Below are 9,989 nucleotides of genomic sequence, written 5' to 3'. Positions count from 1 at the left end.
TGGGTTGGGCCATGCGTCTGTGGAGAGGTTGTTTTGTTTCACCAATATAAAGATCAGAGCATTCCTCGCTGCACTGAACAGCATATACCACTCCGCTCAGATTCGGTCTGGGGGTTTTATCTTTAGCCTCTGTTTAAAGGTTTGGTTTGGCTTGAAATGTACTGGGATCTTGTGTTTGGAGAAAATTCTCTTGAGCTTTTCAGACACTCCAGCAACATAAGGGATTGTGATGTTTTTGCGTTTAGTTTTCTCATCGCTATCTTCTGTTACTTCTGCACCGTCAGTCTGGAATTTCTAGCGACGCACAGCAGTTTCCTGCCAAAGCATAAGTTGGAGAGAACAGTGGCGCGTCTGCAGGATATCACGGTCACGGAACAGGTTCTGTTAATAGAGTTGGCAAAAAGGCCGATTAACCTTTCGTCGTAGTTGTCCATTGTAGTTGTTCCTCGGTTTTTTAAAAATGGCGCGCCCCGGCACCGAATCGAGAAGGACGACCACACAGACAGCCGGAAAGGCATACCGAGGACCAGTCACAGCTGCCTTTTGACTGCGCACTTCCGCTTGAGGTCTGCACGGGATTGCCACCTTCTGGCGCGTAGTTGGGATTTTTTTGAGGTGCGTGTTTACGGTTGCGCACCCCTCTGCGTGGGGGGTGTGGTCGTGCACAGAGACAAATTTGACGGTTGCAGAAGCTATGCGTCAGAAGCATAAATTGGGCTTAATTAATCAATATACACCAAGCGTTGGTCCTGACAGTGTTTACTTTCTCCATTTTGAGACTAAAAATAATTTTTTTTACCAGGGACTGTCAGCAGGCATAAATATTCTGGTACGCCGTCGCCCTCTGCTGGCAGCATTCGCTCAGGTATCCGTCAATATAACATTTACCGCTTCCTCAGCTCTACCTCCTGCTTCAGTGAACAGCAACGGTCCTCATGTATTCAGAGCGCTTCTGGTCTGAAAACTTAAAGGCACCATGCTCCCATAAAAAATTATGAAATTGAATTATTAATATATTTACATAATAAAAATGGTCTGCTCATTATTAGAAAATATATTGTACTATAATTAAAAAAATATTATTTGTTTCACAATTACGTAAATTTTATTTGACTCCAATAGTTTTCATTTAAAATGTGCATTTTCAAAAGGCTTTTATTTCATCAGGATGTTTTCCATGTTTTTTTTTTTTTTTTTTTTAATTCATAATGACCGTCTTCTGTGGACTGTGCTTTGTGTCGTTTATTGGACTGAACCGTTGACATCATAACAGCCAGCGTTGGCTTCAGCTCCTTGAAGCTTTACTATGTCACTGCCCTTTTTACGCTGCTCCAAAATAAAAGCCCTGTATCGTTAGGTTAGCATATAACACTAGCTTAGCATTTAATTATCTCATCCATCTATCATATATGGACTTACTCCGAACAATGCTTCTGTCCATAAAGATCTTTGCATGTTTTCGGCGTTGTCAGCATGTTTGCAGCCTTTCCAGCTTCCAGCGTTGATAAGGCCTGTAGGTTGGGAAGGGGCGGAGCCTAAAGTTGATATCAATTTAAAAGAAAATCTTTAAATGTTTTAACTTTCGATTATATTTAGGTATAGATTATTTTGAGGAGGCTAGAGTTGTGTCATAGGGTGGAAAACCACGAGCTTCAACAATTTAAAAATGTTAAATCAACCTTCTGAGACAAAGTTTGGTTTTTAAATCTTCCAAATAATTAGAAATAAACCGTATGTCTAAATTCTCCATGAAACAGTTTCACTCACTCTAATTATTTGCAATGTACCTGCTGCTAAATTTAGCAGGTCACCTGTCCTTTTAGCCCCCCCCCCAGCAGGCATTCCTGTCATGACGTTCTCTGTGATCTGAGCCTAGCTGCTACGCCCACAGCCCCTTAATATAGCCCTCTGCTGTCATGCTTCTTTTTGCCCTCTTCACCTGCTCTCTGCTGCAGGCGTCACTACATGGGGGGGGAGGGTGTTTCGACTAGCTGTGAAATATTGTTATCAACTTGTGTTATTTCCCATGCAGCTGTGACGCAGACAGTCTGAGCAAATCAGTTCTGTTCCCGTCTTACAGCCGTTTGGGTTTATTACTCCTCATGTTTTTTTTGCAGTTGCTCAATAATTGTTGATATGAAAGTGAAAGAAGTTTGCTGATCTAGACGAAGAGGTTCTGGTTTGGCCACAGTCCCTGATTGCATTAGAGCTACGATGGCTGTGAGTGATATCCTTGTCCTGGCCCTTAGCCAGAGGACATGTACAGGCAAACAGACACCCTGAGAAAAGCTGAGAGACCCCTGCTTTCTGGGACGGATCCCGGTGGGGACAGATTGGACGCTGTGTGGACGTTTTCTCTCCATGTTGACAGACGTATTCTGCTGCCATTCCGAGGAGCTTTCACATGTCCTTTAGTCCTTGTCTTCATGTCCTGGAAAACTGGAATCAAGTCCCTAATTTTTCCTCATTGTTCAACAAATGGGACTTTGAGGAGCCACCAGAGGTAGAACTCAAAGGTGGGTCAGTTTTCTGAAAACGTGTTTTGAAATTCAATGAAAAAATTCCAGTTTTTGTCTTTTTCTTTAACGATGTGTTTGATACCAGATTATTTGATACTAGTGATGTAGGAGGGTTGATTAACCAGGCATAGATTCATATCTCAGGTGTTAAATAGAAGCACTTCAGTACCTGAAGCCGTTTGGTCTCCAGATGTTTAGGGAGGAGTTACAATCCATTTTGAAGAGCAGAAAAGGTTAAAAGTTTTAATGAAGCAGTGAGACGATTCATAATTTTAAAATGTCATGCTTTTATTAAAACTCTGAACACATGGGCTGAATAAGAAAAAAGGCCATCACAGTTTAGCAGAGTTTCTATTTTTAATATCATTTGTTTAATCAGATTTAGTCTGACTGAATTTAGTTTAATCTGAATCTGTATCATGGCAGGGATGCAGAGCTATATTCCACACGTATAAATTATGTTTTCTTTTCTGCTTTCATCGAGAGTGAAAGCTGATGAATGGTTTCATTATTTTTGTTTCTTGGTAACAGATTGTTTATAAGCACAAAGGTTAATTACTTAGGAGTCTGTGAAATTTCCTAAAACTGAGCAAAGATAAACATTGCACCATCAAACTTGCACTGGATACATCTCAAGAACTGAGCTTGTTGTATTTAGTATCACGCTTTAACCTCTTTCTGGACCAAAACTAATTAAATACATTTTGCCAGCAGAGCAGAGACAATAGTTTCTTGGTGCAGCTCCAGTGCTTGGTCTGAGAACTAAGAAGGTTCCAAGACTTTTAGGACTTAGAAAAGACGTCTACTTTCTTGATGGACCCTTGAAGTCTGAATAAATACTCTATTGCTGCTTAGCTTTGTTACTTTAAAAAATTGGGAAGAGGTTTAGCAGAATGCAGGGTTGAAGTTGCAGAGGAGTGACATTGTTAAAGGGAAACGCAAGTTTTTTTTACATTGGGCCCTTGATTTTATGTTATTACATCATGTTCTACTCACCCATAGAACATGATGTAATAACGTATAAAAAAACAGCATTCCCCTTTAGCATTACGAATGCATGGATGCTAAAGATGGTGAGAGAAAACTAGCGATATCACTCTGTAGCCTGAATTTGTTAGTGACTGGGGTCAGCATTTGGATTTATCCAGTAAAAAGCATTTTGACAGAAGTGATCAAGCCTGGTCTGGCTATAGATGAGGAAAGAGATGTACAGGTTAGCATATTTTTCTCCGGTTCTGACCAGCATCCTCTCCTGAAGCTCACAGACATCAGCCCTCCCATTGGCACAATGTGCAGCAGACAAGTAACCCGGATTAAAACCCGGAACATTTTAAATGCAAGATGGCTTCTCTTTCTTCGTCTCATCTGCAGTCAGACGCTCTCACCATATTACTTGGACACAGATGGAAAAAAAAAGGCTGAATGTATTGAGAAAAATAGTTTCTTGATTAAGTTTACACTCAGTAATATCTACAGTTGTCTCTGTGGTCTGACTGTTGACTCTAGTTAAACTGTCTGCTGTAGCTGTTGGTTTTGTTTGATAAGAATTCATAAAAACAATAGAACGTTCTTGCGTGTTTAAAAAAAAAAAACTTTTACAGCTTGTGTCGTCTAAAATTACAGAATGACCTCGATCTTTTATATATATTTTTTTACATCAACTCTTGTTTTGATTCTGTTTTGTTTTTTTGCCCTAAATGCACCAGCTTAGGCATGGCCTATTTTTCCAACCCCTTATTTACACATTGCCTTTAGTGTTTGTGTTTAGACTGAAAGGAGGTTTTGTGAGGCCTTTTTGTCAGCAGTGAAGGAATCTTGTGATCATGTGAACTTAGGCTGCCATGCCAGAGGAATGTGTTGCATTTTAAGGATGCAGCTTTGGCAAGTGCATGTGATTACAGAAAAAAAAGGGTCTGTATGATGAAATGTCAAGGTTGTGAAGGAGAAAAGCGTGGCCTTTCACTTATCTGGGTGGAATACCAACAGGAGATACTGTGGGAATGTAATAAACTGTTTGTTGAGGAGGAACCTATCCTGAAGTCAGATGAGTTTGTTTTATCTGTAGCACAGCTTTCATTCCCATGGCTCTGTGTAGGCTGCCATCTGTTCACAAACCGTCCTCAGAGTGAGCAGCTTGGATGGAGAACGGTATAAAAAGGCCTGATTAGAAAAACGAAGTCTGGGGATGGTTTTCAGCATCAGGTCGTTTTGGTTGGAGGGAATCAGTGTTTTGCTATGTTCAGCCTTGTGATAGCCGGCAAGTCACTTTTTATATCCAATCTTTGCTCAAATGTAGGTTTAGCCCTCAAGACATCCTGATACTTGCTGTGCTGAGTGGAGTCAGTATTTGTTCGAGTTTTCAGGAGAATCAATATAGAATAGAAACACGTTTATTGTTCTGCAGCAAGAAAATCGGGTGTGATGCAGGAAAGTTTACAGGCTCCCACAAGAACGTCTGATTTCCCTTCAAGATTTAATTGATATAAAAGGAAGACTAAATAACAGGAAAGAAAAACATAAAAAAATGCAAATGGTAAAAACGCATGGCAGGAAGAGAAACATACTGTGCATTTTATATTAAAAACACCATTTTCAGGGTAAAAACACGAAATGTTCAGTTTAAAACAAGGGGAAAAAACAGCAGCCAAAATATGTTTTGGACATCGTCTGTTTGCATTTACCTGACTGTTTACCTGTATCCGAGCAGCAGAGATTTATCAATGCAATAGCAGCTGGCAGGAAGGATCTGCGGTAATGCTCCTTTGTGCATCTAGGGTGCAAAAGTGTTTTCCTGAATGAGTTCTCTAACTCTGTGTCAGCTCTGCTGACATAAAAAACTGAAAGCATGAAAAATATATTTGGATCAGTTTCAATATCTCAGTGAATACGAAGGAGGCTAAACCTTACTTGTACATTTCGTAAAACTCTTGGACAAATTTGAATTTCATAAATGTATGAGTATGTTGCACATTAATCAGCTTTTGTGCCCACTCTCTGAGGCTGTTTAATCCGCCTCTGGAGCAGCAGGATTCTGCCCGTCACCCTCTACGAGAAATCGCTGTTGAGGTTTGAGGCTCGTACTATTGTGGTAAGCAGCGAGAAAGTAGAGCCCTGATTGGACAACACATCAAATTACGTCACTTACAGTAAGGTTAAACCTCTAAGGGGGTCTATGGAGCAGAGGCGGGTCGTAAACTTGGCTGCTCCATGCTGATTGGCATACATGCTTAAGGATTTCTGACTGACAGTGGCCTGACAGTGAGAAGGTTTTCATCATGAGTAGAGCTGGAGAAACTATCATTTATTCAGAACGTTTTGTGCTGGACTCTTGCCGTGGTTTCTGGAGTTAATTATTTCGGAGCGCTTCAAAGCAGCTATTTTCACCCATTTTAGTGATTTTTTTATTTTTATTTTATTAGTGTCACCATTTGTAAATGCAATACATGATGTTTGGATTTAATTAACACCATTGAGCCTCCCTTGATCCAGAAAGCAGACGCCGCCACTGATTCACATATATTAGACATAGTAGTTCTGTATGTCAGCTTTATCAAAAAACCTGAAAGCCGCAGAGAGTCATCCTGACAGAGTTTATATCCTCAGCCCTGTTTACTGGACCTGAACTCCATTTAATTAGACGTGGAAGTAGCGATGCTTTACTTTTGTGGACAGAGGAACGATCAGATTTCATTCTCCATCCTTCAGTTAGTGGGTTTTATCATTTGAAACAGATTCCAAATGAACTAAAATGAAATGGGTCGTTATCCAAAAAGTAAAGCGAGAGGTAGAAAATATAGAGTAGGCTCCACTTTCTCTGCAGAAGCTGCACTAATTTAGAGGAGGAATCAATTCAAGGAGCCCACCTACAACAGCTATCATAATAATATAATCCCATAGCCAGTGTTACACGAAGCCGACTTGTCATTTCCGTGCTTAAATTGAAGCTACGCTTTGAAATGCTGCAGTGCAGATGGCTGCTCACACAATGCTGTTGAATCTTCTTCACTAGTATTTGGAAACTTCTATTTCCAGTAGGCGGACTGTGCATTGAAATTAGGAATCGGGGGGGAAAAATTTATGGAAACAATTCCAGGAGAACTGAAAGGTTGGAACTGATTCTGATCTATTCTCGATGCCCAACGCTACCCACCAATAAAGACTGGTTCTACTTTATTTATTTCTAAGAAAAATATATTTATACCCTAGAACTCGAGACTGAGGAAATCAGGTTCTCCCAACAGGAATCTTTAAATTGAAATCTGCTTACAGGTTATAGAAAATTGAGCCATTGAAATTGTTTTATTATGGTCTTGATTTTATAGATTGGGATCAATTCAATAACATTGATACATGGCTTAATTTATACCATAATAGAGGAAATCAGATGGTGGCAAAGGAATTAAATCAGACGGAGATATAGGTGTGAAATCAGACAGATATAGGTGTGAAATCAGACAGATATAGGTGTGAAATCAGACGGTGGTGGAGGAATTAAATGACGGCAGTGGAGGAATGAAATCAGACGGCGGTTGAGGGAATAAATCAGATGATGCCAGAGGAATGAAATCAGATGATGGTAAAGGAATTGAATCTGATTGAGATATAGGTGTGAAATCAGAGGGTGATAAACGGGGAAGCGGCAGGCTAGTGGTTGGGGCATAGAGCTTGAAATTCCTGAGGTTCTGAGTTTAAGCCCCACCCCCACAGACTGCCACTCTAGGGCTCTGAGCAAGACCCTTACCCCCCTCACTGCTCCCTAGGCATCGCATGATGGCAGCCCACTGCTCCCCAAGGGGATGGGTTAAATGCAGAGGTACATTTCTCCATTGTGAGATATATATGTGAGATATATGTGTATATATGCACATGTAGGAATGAAATCAGATGATGATAACAGACCTCTGTTAGATCTGTGTCTGTTTCAGGTGTTCTGAACATTTTCACATAGAATTGAGCATTTCTAATACCTATTTTATCAGTGTGAACAAACACTGTATTGAAGCACCTTTTAGTTACTTTAACAGTTAATCTCATTTGTCTGTCATCTCTTGTCAGAGTGAGACATTTTTTTATCAGCTTTGTCAACGTCTCTTAGCTACAGCCTTCTGGAGCTCAACCCACAGATCCTCTGTCAGATTTATTTTTGAAAAACATTGATTTTCTTCTATTCCCTTCTTAGATTTGGATTTGTAAATAAGACGCCTCTGAAGCTGCCTGTTGGGGGTTAAATTGGTCACAATGATAGACTCTAGCTGACTTTATGATTCACTGCATTCTGGCTCTGTAGGGTTGTATTGTGTTTTGCAATTCTTTGAATTTAAAGCGGCAACAGATATTTTGAGTGCATAAAGATTTTGGTAAAATGATTAGAAATCCTGTATTTAAGCTGTTTTTATTTCTAAAGCTAAGACGGCTCACTGCATGATTCTGTTTGCAATAAACCCAAACCAGGAGATTTCCATCTTGTTACAGTAAATTACAGTATATTTTATATTTTGCCCCCTTATCTGTATATCGACTGTCTGATGCATGAGGTTTGGTGATTTACCGACGTCCCCTGACGTCATGTGAGATTTGAGCATCGCAGGATTTCTTTATCAAGCTGATGTTTATCCTGTGGTGTTTATTCCTCATGGACCGTTTAATTAAAAAGGACACAGCTTGGAAATGTTAATGTTCTATCAGTGAAAACATAGAAATATTTATATTTTCAGTGCATTCATTAAGCACAAGGAGCACCGTATTTTAGGAAGAGCATGAAAAGAAAAGCCAGATTTGCATTATTCTAAACTGATTGCAAGTTCTGGTAAAATATTTATGCCCTTTAGAGAAACACAGAAAAACCCAAACAAAGTGGAGGGCTATCAAGGATAGAGTGTTAATTATAGAATCTCTTCTTTCTTCTATTGGATGTTTATATGTAAAGATAAATTAGGATTTAATGATAATTGACAACTAAAACAAGTGTAATATGAATGAGTATGGGTTATCAGAACACACAGGTGTGAAGGCACACACCCTCAGAGACCTAGAGAGGTGATGTTGTCAGGACGCTGTTAAGTAATAGTTTTGTTGGAGAAATATTTAGGATTCCTTTCTGCAGCTGCTTCTACTGCGTTTGACAAATTCCACAAGTTCCTCCCAAAGCTGTGAATCAGCGTACGGGGAAAACCGGAGCGCACACACGCAGCACATGACGACCTCCCGAGGTATGTGCTGTACGCGCTCACTCTCTTCTGAAAGTAAACCGGTATCATTTTAGTGCGACTCCAGCGAGTGGAGTTGTGTGCCAGTTTCAGGGTCTTGCTCTAAAGGAGGCGTGGCTGGGAGGCAAGCTGAGGCAGGCTGGCAGCTCTGCTCTGAGGAAACGGCACCAAACTACAGAGCTGCAGGTTCTGCTGAAGTTTACTAAACGCTGCTGGAACGGCTCAGAGCTTTAAAGCCACTGATCCTTTTTTCATGATTTTTATATGATAGACCGACTAAACTTGATTATGAATTGATTTTTTTCCTTTTTTTTTCTTTCTTTCAAGCAAGCTTTTATATTCTGCTGTGTTCAGAGAGAATCAAAGGTTTGAAGAAACTTCTGGAGAAACTTTGTTTCACTTCTATTTATTTAAGGTTATTAGATTTAACCTCTTAATATCCTCCTCATTTCTGGGAAATTTGCCCATTTTGCATACCCAAATGGAAAAGCAAATAACTGAGGAACTGTGAGCCCAAATTACATGTCGGATATGTTATTTGAAAGCAAACACCTTCTAGTTCTGAATACATACATGAGTAAAACACCCAAGCTGCATCAGTTCAAACACGACTCAAAGTTGTTTTTTTATTCTCGAAAATAATAGGTCTTTTTTTGAACAGCAGTTATAAAGACATGCTTGCTTGTTGTAGCTGCTTTGTCATGCTACCTTTTGACATGCTGCTATATCTGTGTTAATTGTGCTTTGGTGCTCGCTGTGTCCATAAAATGAACTTGGTTGAATTGTGGACAATCTAAGCTTTCCAACAATGTCTGACATGCCTATATTGGTAAACATTTTACCAGGGTAATTTTCATCCATTCTGAGTTATTATTTGTAAACCCTTTAAAACTGGTGGGTTTTGAGAGGTTAAGGGGCCTTAAACCATGTTTTATCAAATTCGATTTGGTTAATCAATCCAGAGTTGTTAAAAATATTGATGCTGTATGCTGTATCTGGATACAATACTAATTCAAATAAGTGTTTGGGTATTTGTTATTTTTAATGTTACATTTCTGGATAAGTTAAAAGATAAAACCTCAGAAAACCTTTAAAGGGGTCATAGAATGCAAAACCGAGTTTCCATTGTCATAGATGTATAATGATAGTTCAGTGGGTGAAATAGACTTGCAGAGAAGATACCGTATTTTCACGACTATAAGGCGCACTTAAACGTCCTTTTTTTCCCTCAAAATGTGCGGTGCGCCCTTTGGTGCGGTGCGCC

At 39.7% G+C, this 9,989-nt stretch overlaps 1 protein-coding gene across 7 annotated transcripts in view; it reads left to right on the top strand.

Moving 5' to 3' along the window:
* gab1 (GRB2 associated binding protein 1) overlaps positions 1 to 9,989 on the top strand; it is a 77,027-nt gene that overhangs the window by 11,405 nt on the left and 55,633 nt on the right. Inside the window, exon 1 of one of the 7 annotated variants that reach the window (XM_015403722.1) lies at positions 2,051 to 2,516. The exons of the other annotated variants lie outside the window; for them this stretch is intronic. The gene's annotated coding sequence lies outside the window, so the exon portion shown is untranslated. Of the gene's footprint in view, positions 1 to 2,050; positions 2,517 to 9,989 lie in introns of those variants that run through there. 7 annotated transcript variants of the gene reach the window in all.

Source organism: Cyprinodon variegatus, unplaced genomic scaffold (assembly GCF_000732505.1).
Source record: "Cyprinodon variegatus isolate N-32 unplaced genomic scaffold, C_variegatus-1.0 Scaffold1551, whole genome shotgun sequence".
Classification (NCBI taxonomy): domain Eukaryota; kingdom Metazoa; phylum Chordata; class Actinopteri; order Cyprinodontiformes; family Cyprinodontidae; genus Cyprinodon; species Cyprinodon variegatus.
This window is presented reverse-complemented; position numbering and strand designations above follow the sequence as displayed.